The 24,664-nt window shown below is 36.9% G+C and overlaps 1 protein-coding gene across 3 annotated transcripts in view; it reads right to left on the bottom strand.

The window, feature by feature from the left end:
* Window positions 1-24,664, bottom strand: part of LRBA (LPS responsive beige-like anchor protein) — a gene marked incomplete at its 5' end in the record, with an annotated part of 363,200 nt that overhangs the window by 54,941 nt on the left and 283,595 nt on the right. The gene's annotated exons all lie outside the window — the stretch shown is intronic.

Below are 24,664 nucleotides of genomic sequence, written 5' to 3'. Positions count from 1 at the left end.
AACAAGTCTAAATACAGAATTTCTAAGAGTATTTTGCACTTATACAACTTATACACAGCCAGGCTATGTTTCTATGCACTCCCCAGGTGAAATTGCGCTTTCCTGTGTGATCTTCATGCTGAATAACAACAGTAGGATTATCTGATTCTGACATTAGAGAGAAAACTGATAGAATTTGGGAAACAGGACTAACTAACCAGTCATGTTAGGGTAAAAAAAAATTAATAGGCTGGAAATATAAAACTGCCACCACTTTCGTGCATTTCTTCTGTACAAACCTATACAGAACCACTATGCTGAATGATTAAGCTGCTTTTCTGAAGATGTTATCCAGTTACAACCCAACTCCCCCAAGACAAGAGCATCCAAACGCCACTATATTAAAAGGCAACCTAAAAATCATTGTCATCTAAAGCGTTAATTCATGTAGATTAAATCACTATCAGGATTTGTTTTTTCTATTTTATATAGAGGATTCAATGTATTTCTGCTTTGAATTACCAAATGAAAAAAACATAACAAACAGATATTTTCTTCATCTAGCAAAATGAATGGTATTTTCCTTGCAAAGAAAATTCCTAATTTTGAGCAGAGGAAGTTGAAATTATTCTGAAAACCAAGGAAATCACTCTGCAATTTGCACACAAAAATGATGGGTTTGTTTCATTAACCGATGCCTGAAAACAACATTTAAATTGACACATAAAACCAGCAATTGTCTTAATTTGTGTGGTGCATTCCACACAAAAGCCCTAAATATGTTCAAATTAGAGCAAGCTGCTTGATTGTCACTGCAGTTTCATGTCATATTAATGCATGACAAACATTAAACCATACACTTAAATGGCAATTTATATCATTTAAATGTTTACTGCCACACCAGATCATCACTCATTTAAATGTGACTTTCTGACAGCTAATTTCAGTTAATTTTCCTCGATTCACTTAATTAGAACTTTCAATCAAGAAAAGACCTGTACATATCTTAGACATCATATCATTCTTTTTTTATTATTACTTTTATTAGGATACTGAATTGCTGAAAGCATTCTTTAAAACGAATCACCACACAGTAGAGTATCTGTTCGGATGAACACATAGCAATACCTTACAACATATATGCTTAGACAGGACTTTTTTTTATTTTTAATTTAAAAAACATCCCATAGCTAGATACAGACACACAATTAAAACTATAAAAAACCACAAGCAGGCCAATTAAAAATTAATGATTTCAAAATTGTTTAATAAGATAAAACCAGTCAGGAGTCTCATGAGTGTCCATAATACTGCAATGTGCAATAAAATTCTACAGGGCTCAGCAAATGACAATGATAAGAATTAATTTTCATGCTATCCTGCTAAAAAAAAAAAATTAACCCTGGAACATACTTACTGTTATCATTATAACTTTTTAATGCAAAGAAAACAAGAATGTTAGGACCTTGATTTTTTTAATACATATATATGTAATTATTCAGCATATATTGAAGTTGTTCGTATTCTCCTTTTCCACAAAAGCTAGATTTTCAGTGAGTCATATTACCCTCACAAAGCATTTGGATCTGAATAACTAAAGGAATACCTTTACCAAGCTCCTTAGGTTAACATCTGTAAAAATGTGATTTTTTTTCCTTTAAAAACCAAAACTAAAACACTTTGCCTTCTCAGGGAATGCTTGGAAGCCACCCTGATCTTACTTCCCTTTTTCAAATTTGAAGTTATTTTACATTTGAAATTTGTACAGATTAAAAAGCAGATGATTTTTTTTTCCTTTTTAAGCCATTTAAAAATCAACTTACTTGCTAAATCCCAAGTGAAAGGGACAACTGAAAACCAGCTACAGTCAGTATCAGATAATCAAAGGACAGACTGAACAGCACACAAATTCAAAGGCCAAATAAGCTTGCCTGGTATTTCAGGTTCACAGTTAAGCTCTGGGTCAGAGTGAAGTGCTTATTCTATAACATAATCAATGGGAGAACAATAATTAACAGCTTGTATAATGACTAAGGAACAGACTTCCAAGGAAAACACCACGTGCCGGATCAGCGTGATGCACTTTGCAGCCACACTGGTATATTTAAATACGAGTCCTCCTTAAGAAAGCATCTGAGAAATAATGAGGTTGCAATCTGCAGAACTATCTAGTTACAAAAAGAAGGGGATTTGCCTTGTTTGTTGCTTTCAAACATGGCTGTTAGCATTTACCTCTTGCAAACCTAAGCCAAGCCTATCCACGGTTCAGCATTTAGGATTACTTCAGCCTCAACTTCATTTAGGACAGACAGTGCTTGTTAAGGCTCCAGTTAACCCCAGCACACAGCCAGGGGATATGAACATCCTTCCACGCTGCTCTTGGAGCAAACCAAGGAATTGCCAGTGCCCCCAGGGCAGAGCGAGCACATTGCTCACCCTGTGCTCTGAGGGAAATGTGCACAACAAGGAAACCCCTGAAAACGTCCAGCATATACAGCAATATCCAATTCCACTGAGTTATTGTAAAACAAATCAGGGAATAATGTCCAATTGCTAATGGATCAAACAAGCCCATGGAAAGGCAGTCACGTGAAGCCACACACAGATTGTCAATTCTGTCCACAGGGGACTCATATTAACTTTGACAAACTGTCTTGGGGCTGATATCTGTTTCTTTAATGAGATCTATTAGGCAGAGACTAAAACACTTGAGATATGCTAAAAAGTACAGTATACAGATGTCAAACACAAACACCTATTAGTAACTTTCATTTCTCTATTCCCAAGGTAGAAACACTTCAGACACATCAACAAATAGAAGCTTTGATCTAACTATGAAATTTTGGTTTATTCATAAATATTTTTCGAATACACCATCTGATGTCACTAAATAAAATCAAAACTATCTCGTTGTGAACAACTCTAAAATTCGCTATTTTATGAGCATCTTTTTTTGTCCTGTTCTCTGAAAGGACTGAACAGGGAATAATTTACTGCTGGCAACCAAAGCCTAACATCAGTCTAATACTAATACAAATTATTTGGTAGAAAAATGATAGAACAACAAAACCCACAAAAACTAGAAGGCTGAGAATGATTGTTCCTTTTTCCAGTATAGATTCTCTAAAGATTTATCATGATATATTTGCCCAAACAATATCATACATTTGGAATCAAGATTTGTATCTTTGGAGTGACTACTATGACTTTTGCCCTCTGCTTTTATTTCTGCTTTAGATTTTATGCAGTGACATACAGCATATGAAGTGATATCTATTAAAAATGAATATATATTGTGCTTCAGTTTGGGACGTTCCAATGCTGAAATTAGATGAAAGGTTTAACTGCATTTTTTTTTCATCAGCACAGATTTATATTCATAGTCAAGCTATTCAGAAATAAATGACAGACTTACTTGCCTTATTCCTATGCTGATTAAAGCAAAGTAATTTTGAAGCACAGCATAAAGCATGCACGCAACTCTTATTTGAACAACAGAAAGAGAGTCTGGCCCATGCAAAATGTGGTTTATGAAATGTTAAGATGAAAAGAGAAACTTTGATGAGAAACCAAAACTGCTTGTACATGAATAATCTTTCCTATTTATTGGATTGATAAAAAACAAACAAACAATCAAACCAACAAACCCAGGAATACACTTCACCAGCAAGAAATAAATCTCAAGTAGAAATAACTGCCTGTTACCTTTAATGAGCTAAACATTTTAATTCCCCTCTGGAAGAATTTCTTCTGAAATGCTTAAAATAGAGTCTCTTTTACGTCCCACTTGAAAAATATTTATGTATGAACAGAAAAGCATGAATTAGCATTTCACACATTTTTTAAGCATAACCACATCTTTCAGGTAAAAAATACTCTTCTTGAACATGACAAAACACCCACAGAAATGCAGCAGCAGGTAAGTACTTTAAACTAAATATGTGTTCTGGCTTGGAAATACGTGTGTGCACATGCATTCAAAACAAAAACCCAAACCCTCCAAAACTAAACAACTGGAATGATGTTTGCATGTTCAAGCTTTCAGACACAAGTCGGTAATGCTGCCTTAACATTGATATATGACCTTTGTAAGTTACAATGAAGAAGGCTGGTTTTTTCAGCCTAATTAGAACTGTTTCAAATTTTCCTGCTAAATATATGATAGAAAGTCCTTTCAACTTTTTTCTTTTTTTATTCTAGAGTTTCTTTTCACGTCAGCCTTGTTCCAATCAAAATATGTTTTGAATTAAATTATTTTGATTCAATATGGGGATCACATTTCACTTCTAAGATTTAAAGTTCGGAAAGGAAAAGTTTAGGCTGTTCAAACAAAGCAAACGCAGCCACTTTGCGGAAAGCTATTCACTTTTACCAAGACTGACAAATTGTTTGTGTGCACCATTAGGTCTAGTTTCTGCAATAGTTGCCAGATTTCCTGTCCTCCTAATAACATATTAACTCTTCAGGTGCTGGCTTTATCTGTAGAGGTTTCTCAGTAACCTCCAGGAATTAAAAAGTAAATTACCAAATGCGCTTTCACCAGCCACACTGTTTGATCACAGGGGTAGATGTCTGAGAATAAAGATTATATAAAGTTATTAGAAAGGTACAGAATTCAGGCCTGCCTTGAGGCTATCAGGAGGAAGAGGACAGCAAACATATTAAGTAGAAAACTCCATGTTCTGCATGAGGTTATACAAATTTCAAATGGATGAAAGGGACATCAAAACCATTTAGATGACTGGTGGTTTTTACTCGGTAAGTAACTATTTCAAGTTCAACTATATTTAGTTTTACTTACTGTATTTTAAAAACTGTTTTAAGCATGAAATACTTAAGAAACTGAGCATTAATCACAGAAAAAATTAAAACAACTATTTCATTTTTCCTTTTTGTGTATGTGTTCCAAAAACACACTGCCAATTCTTCATTATTGTAACAAAAATGGGCATTTTACTTTATTTCTCTACTTGATTAGTGATACCAGGACAAAGTACTCTGAGAAATACCGTCCTAATAAAACATTTAACTCAGATGCTCTACTGAAGATAACTGATCTCGTAGAAAAAAGGGTATCAGCAATTTGGGAAGCTCAGACACAGGAGATGCCTGGAAGATTAACTTCTCCTCTGTTCCTTCTTCTCTGTAGTTAACATTAAGCTAGTAAGCATTGACAAAAAAGAAAATTTTTGTAATAGTGTAACATACTGAAATTTTGTATTCTACATGAGCAGCATGTAAACAAAGAAAAATATTTTGCAATGCAATGATTTAAACTCCTATCTGAATTAATGTCATTATTACCAAAATATGAGTAGCACGTTTAGCCAAAAATTTTAAGCACTTTTTTATCTTTTATCATTTCTATACCGAGTCTAGAAGAGTAATTTTGTACTTTAAATGGAAAAGTTAGCTGCTACACATTTCATAAAATGAAAATTGCATCTCCTTTAAAATTCAACTTCATTCTCAACTGAAATGTCTATTATTAAATGCCAGGAATAAAAGATTTCAGTGAATATGAAAACTTGGATCAGGGCATTTGTAGCTACTCTTTCCATCAAGGGCAGTGATCACCTTTAAATTATTCTCAGTATATTCCTGATAACCTGCAAATTTGAGAGAAAATTTTTAAGGTAGAACTGCTACAATCTTCCATGAACAGCTTGTGAACAGAACAAACGATGCATTTTTGTTCTTAAATTTCCAAGTTTAGACATCTCCCTTAGGTGTTGCCTCCCCTCAGTTATTCACAAATTCATGACTGTAACAATGCTGACTTCCCTACTGAAAAACAAGAGTGGGCAAAACCTGTCTCAGCCAACTGGCTCCATCAGTAAATAGATGCTTTCCAAAAGGCATCCCAAGACAGGCCCTGTCCCACCTGTCTGGTTTCTTCACACCAAGAGATAGAAAATGTACAGAATTGGTAGGAACAAAAAAATGATGAGGAGGTCTTTACTACATTCCCCTACATGTAAAAGGATTTATAAAAGCCGTAATTAATTGCAATTGTGAACTCGCACAAATGGCCATCGTTATTCACAACTCTGATAATACTGCTATATGTGGCTGGCATCCAGAGACACACACAACATCTAACTGTGGTTAGCCCATAACCATTTTTTACTACAAAGTTGGCTATAAGCAAATATTGGTAACACCAGGAGGTACTGCTGAGCTATTGACCATTTCCATTTTCCCCTACCACATCCCCGAATTTATTGTCCACATTTAAAACATCTGCTATGCTGTTAAGGGGATTGTCTCCCACAGAAAAGTCATCAATATCCTGAGGGAATGAAAACTCTTTCTGAAAATCTTCACACACAGCACCAAAAGGAGGCAGGAAGTTCCCTCCTCCTTGAAATTCAGCAATTCCTCTCCCAGTTCCTCCAGCACTTGTTTGCATGAAGACTGACAGCCTGGATCTGGAACCTATTACCCATGCAAGCACAGGCTGTTAACCACACAGCTGACAGTTGGCTCAGTCAAATTAGTTCAAATGAAGTTTTGTGTTTAAAAAAAAAACAACCCAAACCCCAACCGCCAAACACCAAAATCCCACCAGACAGAACTGCATTTTACAGAGCAATGCGGTGCAGCAGTTGTCTCAGCATCCCACTCTGCCAAGATAAGCTACTTCTCCCCTCAGAAGCCAAATGCAGGGACACTGCTTCAAATGCTTCATTGCATTGCTGCTAGCCAAGGGACTTCTGTGTGGCACCTCCTCCAGCCTTGTGATCACAGTCTGAATGTCAAGTGTTAGCAAAGACAAACTGAAAGGTCAGAGGACTCCACACCTCAAAACGGATGGTAAACAGTCATTCAGCTTTTTATGTTACAGATTCTCTCCCTTTAAGAGAGAGGTGCAAAACACACACCACAAAACTTCAAACCATGCAACGTTTGCTTGCCTTTGAGGCTGTACCAGCTTTTTAAAGGCTGAGGCTTGAAACAGACCAAATTCTGAAATTCAGGAATGTACTAGAGCGGGATTTTAGCTTGCTTACATTTACTGAACATACAGGTAGCATAATCCTAATGCAATATACAAACTCAGTGACTGCAGTGAAGGTCATGAAGCTTTAGAAAGTATTAAAAACATGAACTGAGCTTGCATCACTAAAATGCAGGAAAAAAAAAAAAAAGTTTATGTGAACACAGACAAAGCCACACTTGAAATGGCTTTCAATTAAGTATTTAGGCTGCCACCCCATTAAATCCTCAAAGTTTAATCCCAAGCATATTGTTTGGTTACTGACAGCACAACACTTCAAACTGTGAGAAAGTAGTGATTTTTTAATGTATTTTACATTTAAACTGTTTGTACATTTCTTCCTTCCCTAAGACTTACTCTGCAAGCCCTAAAAGTGAACTGTTGCTTTATTTTTGCACTCTGTTTCAACAGCTTGCAGCATTTATGCTGTGCTTTGATGTGTCAGTTGTATACCAAATTCACAAGAGCTGTAATGATCAACAAGTATCAGTATGCATGTAAGAGGAGACAGAAATGGTTGCAAACACATGGTCTTCAAATCACTGCAAACAGCACAAGCAAACATCTTAGAGGAGTTGTAGAGACTAATCTAATTTGTCTTTGAAGCCAGTGGTGGGGGGCAAATAAAATGCTCCAGAAAAAGTGGTTTAAGATTAGGAAATGGTATGACAAAAGGTCAAGGAATTTAAAATTTAAAACACAGTTTAGATGCAAGTCAGGCAGAAAAGTCATTTCAATCTTGTAATTTGACTTGTCTGCTAATTCACAGAATAGAACTATTCTAAAGCTTTTGGGGAACAGAACACAAGATTTACAAAGGCAATTAGGGTACCATATCTGAATAAATCAAACAGCTACAAAAATAGGAAAAAGCACTATATCATCACATGGGATAAATGTGTAACTTTTGGGGCTGAGGTGCCCAGCTAAGAACAGTATTTGCTTGCTTGAGATGACTAGGAACAGTGAAACCCTGATCTCTTATAAAGCCATTCTGAGGGGTTGCTTAGGATGACATGACAAGGTGTGTTTGGCAAGTACATCAGACTCCTTGAAGCTGGCATTTAATTGGAATGACAAAGAAGAATCGCCATTTGACTTTGAGAATGACAGAGAAAGGAAGAATTTGTGCAACAAGGACATTCAGCATTTAAGGAAAAATAATCAGATTTGTGGAACATACTATTTGGAAAGTGAAATGCTCATTGCAAACTTGCTCAAACACAGCAGGTTTCCATTTAACATCTTGTTCTCGCATATTTGCACAAGAAGCTATCCAAGCTATTGAGAAGTCTGGACCCGGACAAACTGGTGCTCAGGGTGGCTCACCTACCAAGTACCCTAGGGCAAGAGATCCCAGTTTTCTGGTTAAGCTGGACACTGCCCCAATCCTGACTGTGTCACTCCCTCTCATGGCCCCTGGGAGGAGGCTGGCTAGCACTGGAATTCATAACAGAACAAAGACCTCTTTAGGAGTGAAGTTCAATCCTTGAAAAAAATCAAACTGAAATCAATTGTATTTATAAATTTATAAATTACTTCTTAAAACATCCATCCTTAGGAAATACAAAATTTCTGATTTTTTATTCTAATTTCATGATGTAGTGCATGTTAAGTTTCAAACAGCTTTGTTCATAACACTTTCTCGTAAAGAGAGTAATATTTTCTAGATTTTATTCCCTTCTTTTACCTAACCAGCCTCAAATTTCCACTGACAGCTGTACACAGAAAGACAAGTGATATATTGAGTATATTGAGCATGCTCAGGAAACCAAGGCATAAACACCTCCAAGTGCAACAGAGTCTGCAGCCAGTTGAGAGCAAACTTTTCATAACCTTTATATTACTCTGCCATGAACCACGTTAGTGGGAAGGGCACAGGAGATGAATACTATGAACATTTGGAGGTCGAATGCTGAAAAAGCATATGGTCAGTTATTAACATTTTTATTAACTACATATTCTCCCCTTATAAGCTAAATAAGATGCTAGAAACCCTTACAATTTTCTCTTATATTAACAGCATAACTTATTCTCCATAGATGTGCTAAAAACCCCCTAAATTTAGAAATAAAGTAAAAATATACTGTAGCAAAATGATATTTAACTCCCACCTTCCAAATAACCATTTAATTCAGAAGCTGAACTCCTAGGGACAGCTCTTGCTCTTTAGAGGGAAAACAAGCAACTATCTATGACATTACTTCCCAGGACAGAAAAAAAAAAGCTTACAAAAAAAAAAAAAAAAAAAAAAAAAAAGAAGACAGCACAGTATTATGTCATGTTTTAAAGCAGCAACAACCAAATTACAACATTTTAATCAAAAAACATTCTAATAAGCCTGCGGAGTGGCATGCAGCTTTCTCACCCAGAGGATGCTAAGCGTAAGGGCACCACTGGATCCTTGTTTCAGCAGAGCTGTAAGGGACCCTGTGGTCCATTTACTGAACAACTTGGGCTCGGTGATCCTTGTGTGTCCCTTCCAACTCAGAACATTCTGTGAAACTGTGACTTTACCCAGAGAAGTGAAAGGAACCCAGAGCTATACAGTACCACAGCCTTCGCACTGCAGGGCACTTGCTGCTGCTGCTGCTGCTGCTGCAGGTACCTCCCCCAGCCTCTGTCACCCCAGGTGTGGAGGTGCCCTCCAACCTCTGCCACCTCAGTGCCAGGTCAGGTACCTCCTCTAACCCTCTGTCACCCCAGTGCCACAGGCACCTCTTCTAGCTCTGTCATCCCAGTGCCAACAGGTTCCAGCCTCCATCACCTCAGCTTTGCCCTGCAGAGCACAATGGGAAACCAGCTCTGCATTTTCCATTCCATCCTCTATTTCAACTACCCCATTTGCCAAAGAGCCAAAGCGCCGCTCCCGGGCAGCGAGGGGTTAAGGGGTGCTGCGGGGATGGATGTGCCGGGCGCTAATGAGCGAGAGCTCCCGGGGACCCCGCGGCGGCTTTCAGACCTGGCCCGCCTCAAACGAGGCCACCCGGGCACGGAGCGAGGGCGAGGGGAATAAATGAGGGCGGTAATTAACTCGGATTGGGAAGCCCCTGAGTGTAAAGGGAGCCAGGAGCCGTGCGGCAGGGCAGCCCCGCTGTAGCCGTGTCTGTGCGCGCCGCCACAGCCCTGCCTTTCTAATAGGCACTGCGGGCACTAATGAAAAGCAGCCCTCGGCCCAGGGCCTCCCCATTCACTCTCCGAGGGGCAGAGAAGAAAAGCTTCAAAGTAGAACTAATTTACTTCATCCAAACCCAGCCCTGGGCAGCCTGCAGTCTGTACTGACACCGCGACAAAATATTGGCCGAAAAAGAGAAGGGTCGCCTCTTTTCACAGGGAGGTTAAACATTTTAAAAGCACCTGCAAGCTGTTCGTCTGATTTTTTTGTCTCTCTCTTTTTTTTTTCTTTTGTTCAGTTGATTGGTTTTTGTTTGTTTGTTTGGGTTTTTTTTAAATTTAATTTTATTTAAATACAGCTATTAAGGCCTTCATCAAGAAAAGCAACCTTTCCATTTTCCATGCCCACGTTGCCAAATTTTATAAAGCCTGAACACCACGTTCCCTTCCCTCCAGCGGTGGGAACTTTACTTTTTACACTGTGAAAAACAGCAATTACACGTTGTTTGGGGTTTTTTTTTTTTTTTTTTTTTTTTTTTTTTTTTTTTTTTTGTTGGGGGGAATAGAATTGGCAATCCCCAGCAGCCCTGAGGCAGGGAACACATTTGCTCTGTGCTGGCTCTCTGTGCCACACTATCTTGCCACTAGGATTCTACATAGCAGAGTTCCAAGGAGTGAGGGCATTACTGCCTGCTGTTTTACAAGCAATCAGCAATTCATTGTGCCAGTGCTGTCCTGTACCTGCTGGGTAAATGCTTTAAAAAAGTTCCACTAACTGCCCAGTAACAACTACAGTATGGTAGCAAAAGCAATTCACCAAATGTTTATACTGAGCCTCTGATTTATTTGACAGCTTTACACCTTCAAGACATGATATAATTAAATGTTTTGACAATGAAACAAAAATTGTATAAATTAGAAAGTCGTTAAAGCTGTACAGTATCTAAAATGAAAACATAGTGCGGCTGTAAAACATGATTTCTAAAATGCTTCTATAAAATAGACAAAATGTATTTAACTTTTTTATCCTTAGACTTTCTGCTACTGTAATAAGCTGTTGTACATCTAAAAATTCTTAATTTAATCACTCTATGAATGCCATTCGAGAAGACTGCAAATGCTATTCTGTGTTATTTCAGAAAGGCAAACAAGTCATAGCTTAAGCAGAAATAGTAAACCCAAAATATGACACGTTTTAGAAGTTAAAATACTAAGCATTACCTTAATTTGTGTCAATTGCTGTTATTTTGATTGTTTCAAAATATAAATCAACAGCTGCCACAGTGTCTTAGGGGACAACTAACAATGCTGTGATGTTAATCCTGCCCATCCAAGGCACTCAGTTCAAGCCTCAGACAGCATTTAGTGCCCGTGTAGACCAGCAGGATGCAAGCTGGCACTTCCTGTGGCAGAGAAGAGGGTGCAAAACACACCAGGAATACTGAAAATGAGATTCAGAAGGTGAAATACTCACTGCTGCCTGTGCCTGTATTCAAAGCCCAGGAGAATGGCAGCAATGACCAGTCATGTTCCAAATGAAAACAAGCAAGTTAAAAATCACATTCTAAAATCGAAACAAATGTCTGTGAACTACGACTGCTCACTCTAAGGTCAGTTCATATCTTTTAAATGCAGTTTCATTATCATTTTTGGTAGTATGTGTATAAAATGTGAGCTTATTGCTAGCCTTAAAAGCTAATTGTTTAAACAATGTATAATTATATAACCATTATTTAAACATTAAAGCCTTTAAGCAACTATGCAAAAACATTTAGAATCAACTTTGTAATGCAGCTGAAGAGCACTGTTGTTCTAAAGGAAACTGTAATCCAGCAAAAGGTAACAATGACCAGTTGTTTATAAAAACCACTGAAATGTTTGGGAACTAGTTCACATTCTCATGCTATGTTTATGTTTCCATTCATCATCCTTCTCCTTGAGAAGATAGCTCAAAAGGAAGAAAGACTAGAGAACAAAATTTTGTTTAAATTACACATGGAGACGTCAGGTAATTTAACAAATCGAGACGAAAAAGGGATGCCTGTGTATAGCTAAAATCATTATTGCATTAAATCATTTTCTCCTCTCTCTCTCTCCCTCAGATGGTCTGAGGGACCCATCTTTGCAGTGAGGTTTATATTTATTTTGTATATTCAGCCTTGCCAAGAACTTCTAACTCACAAGTGAAGAAAAGGAACCAGAAATACAATCCAAATGTAGAAGTACACTGTGTATAAATGTTACTGTAGTCTTGTCAATCAAAGAACAGACACAGCCTTTGCTTAAAACGTGTATCTTACTGATTGACTCCCACCCTCTTCACACTCCACTTCCATTGCACTGTAACAGAATACAACACAATATAACATGATGCCCACACAAAATAAATTGGTGGCGATGGGACAATTTCAGGACTGGTATGGTGAGCAAATGGATAAGAGTTATTCATCAAAATGTTCATTAGGAGGAGTATGGCTGCAGTGGGCTGTGTTTCTGAATAGAAATCTCTTTTTTTGCCCCACACTTGTAAATTACTGAAGTCACATAGCACATTTCCATAATGATGTATGTGATAAGTGAATGTGGGGAAACTGTTTTCCCTTACACCTCTGTGGAAGATGGTTCAGAAGTTACTATTTTGTTTAATCAAATATTTGGATTTCGATTCCAGATTCTGTTCTGTGTCTGCCTTCCAACTACCATGGGTTTGAAACAAATAATGAAGAAAACTGTGAGAATCAAAGAAAAAATAGCTAGAGTTCCTTGGAAAAAACCTATTCTCTATTTCATTATTGGTACAAAAGTATGAAATACCTGGGATAATATGGAAAATGTTTGTTCTGTGACAAGCTGGCAAGAGAATTCTCACCACACAAGGATTAGACAGGATGTGCTTGCTTGCTACAAAACCAAAGTAAAATGAACTTCTCTGACTGATCCCATTGCATTATTGCTGTATTTAATCTGGAGAGTGGCACAGAGGACATAATATTAAAAATATTTAGTTTGAGCACTGTAGGTTGAGTTCATCAGCCTTAATGCAGAATATTCCAGTTGTTTATTAATGTTATGCTAGAAGCCATTTATTAATCCTTCTTCTTACAGTATTCTGAATTCCCTAAATACTTTTTTTTTTCCCCAGGATGTAAGCAAATTCAAGTGGACCTTTTAAAATTAAAGAAAACATCAAAATAATAAGCTTTTATGCAGTCACCCCATGCAGGTGGATGTTTTTGGTTTTATGCAATGTAATAATATAGTATGTCTTACTACTACTTAGCTTGCATGCACACATACTAAAATCTTACTGGAAACATTGTTCTGTATTAATATAAACCTTGTTATAGTCACTCCACCTAGAAAATGTTGTAAATTATTTTATGAAGTAATTAATTGTAAAGTTTTAGTTTTTAAAAAAAAACATTCCTTGTCTCTCAGAACAAACTTCTATTACAGCAATACTGAGTCTATTCTAGGGATCAACTGACACAGAAATACACACACGTAAAAATCCCATCTTGCTCAGGAAACTTTTAGAACAAAGTCTTTTAGGGACTTTATATACTGGCCTTGCCACTGAGATAAGAGAATTTGCTAGGCTTATAATTCAATGTTATTCATGCCTGAAATTCTTGTAAATGTGTTATGTTAATCCAAATTTTTGTTATAACAACCATCCTCTTCAGTTTCCTCTCATGAAGACAAACAATAAAATGGCCTGTGCTTTTCCACAGGCAAGATGAGACTTAGACTACATTTCATTCTTTTGTACCTAACCCGGTCTTTATTCATAATTTAATTGTGGCAATGTTGATGTTATTTCATTCATTAAATATTTTTTGAAAAATTCATCCTCTAAATGAGAACAAACATACAAACTGATCTCACACCTTTTGTCATAAGGAAATAAAATATCATAACCTGTGTTGTTGATGGAAATGACATGCAGAGATTCTGCTACCTAAAACCCTTCTCAAATTTTAAAGCACTTGAATAAATCTCCATTCACCATTAAAAAAAAAAATAAATTACAACTCTGAAAATTAACAGAATTGTAAAAGTCCAAGAATTGATACTATAACAATCAGAATCACAAGTGCAAAGATTTCAAGAAGTTCTACTGCAATATTTTTTGTAAATATTTTTTAGCTTGAGCAAGTTCCCCTCCTGATTTTACATACCAAATATATACATGATATAGGAGTAAAATCTAAAACTTCCATACATCCTTTAAAATGTACATTCATAAAATCCCTAAGCAGGTAATCACAGGGGCTTCTCATATAACACAGTAAACACCTTAGAGGGCCTTACATATTTATGTCACTCCTGCACTGTACATACACTAAACAAGCACTTTAGTTTTCTTCTTTACAAAAAATACACCAGGCCACATTATAAAGATTTATCATAGCACTACAGAAAATAAGGGAAATGTGCTATGATTTATTAGCCAATTAAATGCATAATTACTGATTTATCCTTCAAATTACCTATGAAAAGCCCTATTGTTGTGAGCCAAAATGAAATTCTTAGTATATGATTATTGGCAATACTAAAAATTCACAAGAAAAATGTCCAGCTTAGTGTGTGCACACAAGTAGAGATGTAGAAGAAGACAAAAACCTTATACCTGAAAAAAAGGAAAGTGTGTATGTGGGAAATAGCATTATTATCATGACATGATGACACAATTGCATGGCTTCATATTTGACATAATTTTATCTGTTTCTGCTGAAAGTTAAGATATTGACAAAATATTTTTCTGGACATCAGAGGACTAAAAATACTAATGCAAAATGATTTTAAAATTAACTTGTTCATTGTTGTTAATTTTTAAGTATTACAATTATCTTATTGGTCCTGGGCCATAAAAATGTGTGAGAAATTCAGTATCACACTCTGTGCACAAAAGAAAAAATAAAAGTGCTTGTAGGAAAGAGATTTCTGAAAAGCTTGTGACTCATTTATGGACAGAAATTTCATCAGCTGCCTTGTGTATTTCAGTGTTTGTTTCCCAGCTACTTCATTGCCACTAGACAATAACATTATAGTTAATTCTGCACAACACTTGGGTGGGCAAACCTGAAGCACCCAGTGAAAAACCTTCAAGTGGGGAGAAGATTCAGAACTACCATGATCAGAAAGTGATGGTGGCTGCCTGACCACGGAAATTCAGCAGAACATGGTAGTGCCTGCCAGGCACAAATCCTGTCTGACCAGCACCTACCTGTCAGGACTCTGGGGAAGAGGGAGGAAAAGAAGAAAGACCTCCCCTCCTCAGGAAAGTTTGCACAAGAAAAGCAAGAAGAGGAAGGAGACAGACTACACTGCCAGCCCCTGACAGCCACAATTCACTCTTTCCAGTTACAAGAGTTAAGAGGTGAAAATCATTACCAAAAATGTTGGGCCTCAAAATACAGTGTAATTTTTAATTGCCTAGGTAAATTTGAGACTTGAGAGTTCATATTTTCAACCATCTATCCACAGAATTAGAAAACTGTTTAATTACAAAAGCTTAAACTTCAGCAAACTAACAATTTCAAGGGCAATAGCTTAAAGAAAAACACAAACTATGGCAAAATTTGAAGTGAGAAAGCCTGGAGATTAAAAATGCAAAAATCCTAAAGAAAGAAGTTTACTGGAAACTATAAGTAAAAACGGATTGTAGACTAAATTCAGTATATAACCTACAGATCCTTCCACATTAAACAGTGGGGGTTCACTTTATATGGAGTGAGACATACACTAACGAATATTTTCAAAGGGCTTACAGCTGCTGTGCCACTCAAAGGAAACAAACTGTTTAATATAGCTGGTAAAAAGCACATAATTAATAAAAATATGAAAACAAGTAACTAAATTTATATTGAGCCTTATGTTAATCTCTGCACACACAGGGGTATTCAACACAAATATTAACAATAGTAAGATTTCAAAAATCCTTTCTTCTACGTTAATTCCATATGTATAGCAAGCTTGTACTTTTAAATACCTAAATCCCAAAGACTTCTCCTTTAGACAATTCCTAGTTTTGGCAAAACGAAATCAAAACCATTCCATACAGAGATTTTGCTTCTGACTACGCAAAATGACTCCACATTCCTCTGATTAAACACTTCACAATGACTAATACATACAAGGAGCAAAGCTACTGTAAGAAACTCAAGTAAAATTTACACACAAACAAGAATATTCATAAAAGAAGTTTAAAAATATCCATAATAACCACGTCATTGGATCTGGTGAGGTAGCATAGGCACACCAGCCAATTCCCTAGTGGAGCTGCTTCAGCTGCAGTGTCACAAGGAATACCTGGGAGAAGCTGAAGTTACAGAAAAGGGATGAAGAGTAAAAAGCAAAGAACATGTAAGCAGGAAAGCAGCAACTCGCTACATTCTCCAGCTAAGTGCTTTAAAGATGAACTTCTATGTCACAATAATTTCCAATTCTATTCTTAGAAAAGCATGAGGTAGTGTTGGAGATCTTCAGAACACATCCTCAGCAGGACAAAGCCCTTTTAATGTGGCTTATGTAAATATATATACCTGTTTCTTTAGTACTTAAGAATAAGTACTTAATTATACAAAATAATTTTAGTGTCTTTTTAAATGTGCTTCACAGATGTCCCTTATTTTGACTTATCAAGAAGAACATAAATTAAGTTCAGCCCAAGAAATTACATGCAAGTGTTAATACTAGAGTTAGCAAAATTCACTGACATATTTTATAGCTTACTGTGTATTACACCTTCCTAACTAGCTACACAAACCGAAAATGTGCAATATTTTTAATTAAGAAGACTACAGCCCTAGATGCTAAAAACACAGACTTTTAGAAAACACGATGATTCAAGGATGTGGGCAGGCAAAACTAAACTATGGAAAAATCTTTACGTATTCCTTCCAACACGGAGCAGAAATCAACTTTCACTTTTCTCACAAACCACATGTATCACTTCAGATTCCAAATCCAGACTCTGGAGAGAATGCGTGTGTTTTTAGGACTGCTACAGTATGCTAGGAAGCTACTGTTCCCCTGTATATTTAATATAAATATACAGTCCCTGAAACACTAACTGAACATAAATTAAAAATTCTGTCATTAACATTATTTCACTCTGGAATCTCTATTATTGAGAACAATGGGGCACGAAGCAGAATGTACATTCTTACATTGCTTTGTGAAACTTGGCATCTGTCAGTGTCCTATAAAACACATCAAAAAAGCAGCACTACCAGTTTTAGCATAAATATTTAAAGTAGTTCAGTATAAACTTTACATCCAAATAAAGTCTACTAATACCCAGCAAGCAGTGGCACAGCTGCATTAGCTCATGTAATGTTTCACACATGGAAACCAAGATGCAAGATTACCTCATTTATGGTAACACTCATAAACTACACAGTACACAGTAAACATGTCTACCCAGCAAATTAAAATATCACTGCACTATGCAGCAGCTGAAGCTATCCAGAACCTGTTTATAATCCAATAGAAACAGAAATTTGTCTTCAGTTCTAGAAACAGGGGGGAGGAGGGCGAATCAAAGTCTAAGTAAAATAAACTGCACTGCAAGTGTCACTTGCCCCAAGACTTCCTGCTTCCCACAAAAGACATGCAACCATTCTGGAGATCAAAGGTCATGGCTTTACAATAGAATACATTGTAAATAGGTTTAAAATAATTGAATACAACTGCAAACCAAGGACTCATTTATAGCTTGCTAGGAAAAAAAATATAGCTGTTTTAAGTCATTCCCATATATGAACTGAAACCTGCATTATAAAACTGCATCTGCTTCCAAACTACCAGATCACCACCTGCATACCAGTTGGATTTGGTCATTCCACAGCCACCTAAATAATGAAATGCTTCTGAGTAAATTACATGCCACAATTGTTTGGATTATCCTCCACAGTGTCTGGAGAAGCACGGCCATAACTGCTACCAAGGGACTGAGTGCTCCACAGCTTTCCTGGGATCTGAGGCTCATCCCTGCAGAAGTGACAGCTGCTTCCTCTCACTGCACCAGCAAGCATTGGCACAGATGCTGGAGATATTCACCTGCAAGGTGATTTCTTTCTTGTGCTGTACTAATCAAACTGAATCTCCCTCTTAAACAGTGCCTGGAACTAACCAAGGGGCACAACACTCTCTTCCATTCTGCTGGTTTCCAAGATCCGGGATTATGTGTCCCAGACAAATCAGCATTTAGCCTGTGCCCAGAGGCACTGCCAGAACATCACCTATGTGAGCAGGAAATCTGAAGTTAGGGATGTACCTCCTAGGTATTATATCTACCTGCTCTTCTTCTTAGATTTTAATCACGCTCAACATTTGCTATGGCAGTAAAGCTATCAAACATAACCACATATTCCTCTCCAATTTCGCAAACTCATTTTTATTCAGTAACAGAAAAGGCCTGCTTTTTAAAGGCTTTTTTTTTTTTTTCCCCTCAGAAACAGCTTCTGAGCTGAAACAACTCAAAAATTTTTTGGAAAATGAGCATGCACAACACATACCTTACAATTTATTACAGCTGTTTTTGCAGACCACAGACTCATTCACAATTTACAATAGGCACTATTTTTCAACCAGCCAAAGCAATTATGTCATACACGTCCACGTTCAGTATCAACAAGTAAAATCTTTAGAATTATGACAGTTAATAAAAGCTCCTCTAGCTTTACCCCAAAACCCTGCACAAGTTTTAATGGGATAATCCTCAGAAAGCAAACTATCACCTGAAAATTATGTTTACTAGGGCTTATCTGGCATGTGATCTGCCTCTTATTAGCAAAGCTCAACACCTCCCTTCAGGGCATAATAAATTTGGAGGTTTGCTGGGATTTGTTAATATATTTTCTATCTCACCAGGATTAAAGGCAGGAAATAATTCGATGATATTTACTTATCTCTGTTGTTAACCTTAGTTACCTCTATTAGACTGGCAATTATACCACTACAAAACCATAATCACCAGTCACAGCAAAAAGACAGTTCATGCCCAGACTGAATTGATGCTCATTTTAACAATGACACGTGAACAATTAACTACTGCCACCTCCTTAAATCAGTGGTTCTCAACCTATGGTCTGCAGATGCCTTTGGAATATTTCTGAAAGACCACAAAGGGTAATTAAGGCAAGTCTTGGCTCACTGTCACTCAGCTGAAATTTGCTATCCAGGAAAAGGTACCCTCAATGGAAGATTTTATGGGGTCCCAGGAAAAAAAAAACTGCTGGCAAGTCACTGCCATAGATATTTTCTTAGGTGACAGAAGCAGACCTTGGAACTTTTACAATAGTTTTGACCTCTTAACTGCTGCAGGTGAAGAGTTTTCGCCACAAAACTGCAAGTCTGAAATGATCAGGAATTCCAGAGTAATGTGATTTCTGGTGGAACATTCACCTCTGTAGGCAGGGTCTGGCAGATTCATTGTCTTTTTTCAGTTCCTTGCTCTGGCAGTGCTTAAGCCTGTTAACAGAAACCTACTGACTACTTCTAGTCAATAAAATCAGATTTCACCCAGGAAAACACATCACTGATAACATAAGTCTCAAAGTAACCTCTTTTGCCCTGTTGCATATTACTGAGCGATAAATTCCACTTTTTTTTTTTTTTTTTTTTTTTTTTTTTTTTTTTTAAATCCTTTATGTAGGCTACTGCAGAACAACTACCCACTAATACCTAAAAGGAATTTCTGGTTTTAAAAACATATAATGAATTCTTTCGCACCTTTTTCCATCAAAACAAACCAGCCTCACACACTCTGTAAAAGAAAAAAACAAGAATATACCTAGCCATATTTACATATGTTAAGGAAAAAGTATATTGAATACTTCACCTTAGTTTAAAAACAAGTGCAAATACCTAAGAGCAAATATGACTTTAAAATCTTCAGCAATATAATGGAGATATATATATATATATATATATATATATATATATATATATGTCAATTTTTTGGGAATGTACTTTCTTATCACATTGGTCTTCAGAGCAAACTTCCTTCTTCCTGTCTATTCATGGATTGCCAAATACTGGGCATAGATTAAAAAATTTGTACCTTCACATTAACAAAAAAGAAACAATATTGAAAATCCAGAATCTATTTATTTGTGCCATGGAAAGACTGGGAAGATCTTTATGAGAGCCCCTCTGGCTTTAGACACTGGGACCCCATTAAACAAGGAAAAAGAGTTTTGTGTCTGATTCTCTACAAAGGGAGTGATTATGCTATTTTTCAATGTATTTAAAAGAGAAAAGATTTTTGCATCACACTCCCCTTGTCCTGGAAAGATGGCTTTCATCCCTGCTACAGGACTGCCATCTAATTCAATGCTAATTACTCATTAGCCAATCTATATTTTTTGGGGTATCTAGTTTGATACAAAGGTTTCTCAAAGTGTGATTAGTTCCATAACTATTTTCACCAGATTTCATGGTCAGGGAAGATTTGCTGAGGTTTCAGCTGCAATATTGACTTAAGCAGTTTCTGCCCTGTCACACCATTTCTAGACTCTCCTTCTTGACATCCAGTTATACAAACACGACTGTCTGCTGGGCTCAATGGCAAAGCAAATGAGAACTGACCCAAACTAAAACCAACATTTTATCTTTTCTTTCAGAATCTGCAGAATGCTTAATACTCTGAAAAATGTCACCTCTTAATACTTTCAAAACAGACACACACAGTTAGCCAGGATGATAGGGAATCTTGTGCCTCCTCTGCATTAATAAAACAGAAATAATACATTTGCCTCATCACATGAAGGTCATATAAAGGTAACTTAGTAATGTCTGTGGATGATTCAGATACTACTGAGTAAATATCAAAGAAAAGGCCATGTAGGATGCTTTTTTAAGAAGAGAGTTCAAACAGCATGCAATAAATAGGGTTTGAAGCTATATAAATGTAGCAGGATGGAGAAGGGACTGAGCAATGCATTAAATGAGTTCTGTCCATCTTCTAGACTGAATAAAGCCAGCATAAAAATCCAGCATGTGATCATTTAGTAAGACATTATGTGCTGAGGCATTAGCTGAAGGGAAATGCATTCACTGGATACAGGTATAGTTTCATTTTGTTTTTCAAGTACTAAAAGTCCAGGAACTTACTCCACAAACCCTCTAAAGAGGGGAAAAAAAATGAGCCCTTTATCGTATGACACAGTGTGTGAACATGTCTCTATGCAATCTGCAGTTGGTTTCCAAGCTCATTAAAAATCCCAAAGCAGTAGTTGGTGTAGGACCACAGTTCTGAGAGAATTCACAACCAAAATACACTTTCTTAATGTTTTCATCTTGCTGCCTTTGTGGGAAGGCCCTTCAGCGAGCAAAGCAAACAACCGAAGGATGTGAATTCAGACACGTAATGACTGTAAGGTCAGCACATGACCGCCAAGCATTCATGACCCCAAATTAAGAGGTATTACCCTCTATCTGCTAATCCTTGGGTCACAAATGTACAGCCTTCTCCGAGAACATTAAAAATTCCTGAAATTTGCTCACAGCCCACTGCTTGAAAGATAGAAAGCTAACATGCATGAAGTGATCAGATAAGTGAAAGGGGCAGTTCTGTTCTCAAATACCATATTAAAAATGCCATGTCTTTTAGTCACCTTTTCTGTTTATGAAGACCACTATGATTTTACATTAAAGTAATACAAAAATAAAACTATCTCCTGAAAATAAGGTATTTAATTTCACAGATTCTAACATTTTAAGTCCCAAATAGAATTTTGAAGGACACTGAAAACAGAAGCAACATTCATATTAGTAGCAAATGCAATCAGAAGGTATTTCTAGAAAAATCACACCACATGTGACTCAGAAATTAAGCTCTACATTTTAGCACGGTGGCTTTAGTTTTGAAACTATGAAAGACTATTTTTATCAGTCTTAGTGTTTTCACATCATATAGAACATATAAGAGGCTGCGAGCTATTCCATTTGTAAGGTTACACAAACATTTTTACAGAGAATAAAATTCCAGCTTTTTATGCCATCTGAATGTTTATGTCCAAAATTTACTTGTTAAAATAAATTGCAGCACCTGCATTTCCATACATTATTGTTACCAAATAAAATTTGCATCTTTTTTTTTTTTTTTTTTTTTTTTTTTAGAAGAAGATACTTCAGGATTTAGTCTTTTGTGGAGACCAAAGTTGTGTTAATTTTCCAGCTGTTCCTAGAGCTCACTACACCCTTCATACCTAGTACCTGAACTTAGTACATCTCAGGAAGATATCAAATAGATTTCATTTTAGGTTCCTGAATTAGGATCTCCATGCAGCCACTGGAGACATTGTCTGTTTATCAGTCCATATCCCTGTTAGTTTTGTATTTACAGAGAGTAACACAAAAAAAAAAAAAAAAATTGACAAAAAAATCCATACCACCAAAACAAAACCACCAACAAAAAATCACCTCAGAAATGCTGAACATATCTGGCCACATCTGTTGATTCCTCTGTATAGTTTTGCATTAATTTCTTGTTAAATTCTCTGCTTCGCTGCCTGTGTTACAGCTTTCTGCCAGTGAGCTCCACTGCCACTATTCATGTGCACTACCCTTTTTAGCCTCTTTGCAGAAAATGATTTTTGGACTGGAAAACCCCAGTATGTGGCATTTCATTGCAGTCTATAACTGCCCTTGATAAACATAAATTTTAAGGACTACCTCAGTTGGGTTTTTCTCCTTTCTTACTCTCTCACTTCTTGTTACATCCTAAACGTCACAATGAAATGAGCAGGAAAAAAGGGAATGTTCCAGTCAGAGATGTGTGATTACAAAAGAAGCATCCATCTCTAGGAAACCCTGTGACTCACTTCAGGAACACCAATGGAATACATTCCTTACCTTCCTCCTGCACTGCGACTTGCTCTTTTTAGGGAAGTGACAAAACTGACATAAAACAGAGATGGCCATCTGGCGAGACCCAGCTTGCCAGGCGGTTTTATCTGATCCCCGAGCATGCCTGCCCATCACCAGCCCAACCGCACCGAGGATGATGTTTATATATGCTGCACGACAAGGGTGCATAAAACAAACCCAAATCAGCAGGATTTAAAGCACTGGAAATAAAACTGAGCCAATGTGACTGTGCTGATGTAGCCAGAAACAAAACCGATGCTGAGTACACAGGATTTATTCATCTCAAGTGCACAGCCCAGCTCATGTCAGTCTCCTACACAGCCACAATATCAAAATAACAAGAGTAGCAAAAACAACAGAAGTCAGCACACTGCTTACACCTTGGGTACCAGGGCCTATAAATGGGTCACAATCAGGTTAGATGACATGTCCCATGGGAGGAATCTCAGCACAAAGCAAAATTTCTCATTAAGTGGTCACCCGTGGTTACAACAATGTAAAAGGAATTTCCCTCCGTATTTGGGAGAGAAACATCCAAACCCAAAAGAATAAACCTAAAAGTCTTCTAAAGTTACTCTAAAGCACTAATCCACACAGGGCAAACTGCAACTGGGGCACAGTTCAACCAACAAGAATAAAGGCAGAAAGGAACACAATCTGCCAAAAATCTGTGGAGAGCTCGGATCTGCCCGCACTGACAGCAAAACTGGGCTTAAAATGGATGTGAGCTAAGTTTGAGTGCAGCTTTGGAATGGCTTTTACTCACAGTTTAATTCTGGTGTACACACAGCCCAAGGGTGTGCCTGCATGATGGGCTTGCATCAGCCTGAAGGGAGGATATTGACAGCACAGATGCCCAAGTCCATGCACTAAAGGCTGCTTCACATCCTTTTAGTATCTTAGAGAAAGGCTCAACAAACTGGCTATAAATCAAACATCTTTGAGATTATGCGGCAATTTTTAATTCTTACATTATTTATATTAATTTAGGCAAAATATATTATGAAAAGCCTGTTGTTAAAAAGTTATCCTGTGATTTATTATGAAAGCAGGGAACACTCCAGCAGCTCCTGGAGCATGCTTTCACCGTCCTCCACTCCTAATCCTCATTACAAAGTTCTTATTCTGCCTCAGAAAGCAGATGGCAAGAGATAATGTCAGTAACAATTAAGAGGCTTCACTGCCCTTAAGGACTTTTCTGCTATACATTTGTAATATTTTTTTTTTCAGAGATTTTTAGAAACTAGATACTTTGCACTATTTTTATTCTAGCATGTGGTTTGAAACACCCTCAAAACAGTTACACGGATTTTGTTTTGGTGTATGGGGGTTTTTTTCCCTTTAAACAATAAGGAATGTTGAGGGGTTTATTAATTAAAAATAAACATTATAAATGAAGCTTCCAGCATTATTTTCATTCTACACATTGCAAAACTAAACCCCATTGAGTTTCCTAGTATTTTAAATCAACTTCCTCTGAGCTACTTGCATGCTGCTGAACCTTTCATATTTTTATGAGCCCAGCTCAACTCTCACTAACAACTAACTTGGATCAGGTCCAACATTTAACTGTAGTTTAGAAAATCCTTTCCATTTGGATAAGGACAATAACAAGAGACCTCACAAGAGTATATATTATGTCACTTTATCAATGCAGAATTTTGTCCACTTACAACCTATTTGAATGCC

This window comes from Zosterops lateralis (assembly GCF_965231275.1).
Source record: "Zosterops lateralis genome assembly, chromosome: 5".
Classification (NCBI taxonomy): Eukaryota; Metazoa; Chordata; class Aves; order Passeriformes; family Zosteropidae; genus Zosterops; species Zosterops lateralis.
The sequence above is the reverse complement of the archived record's forward strand: the minus strand, read 5'-3'. Positions and strand labels throughout refer to the sequence as shown.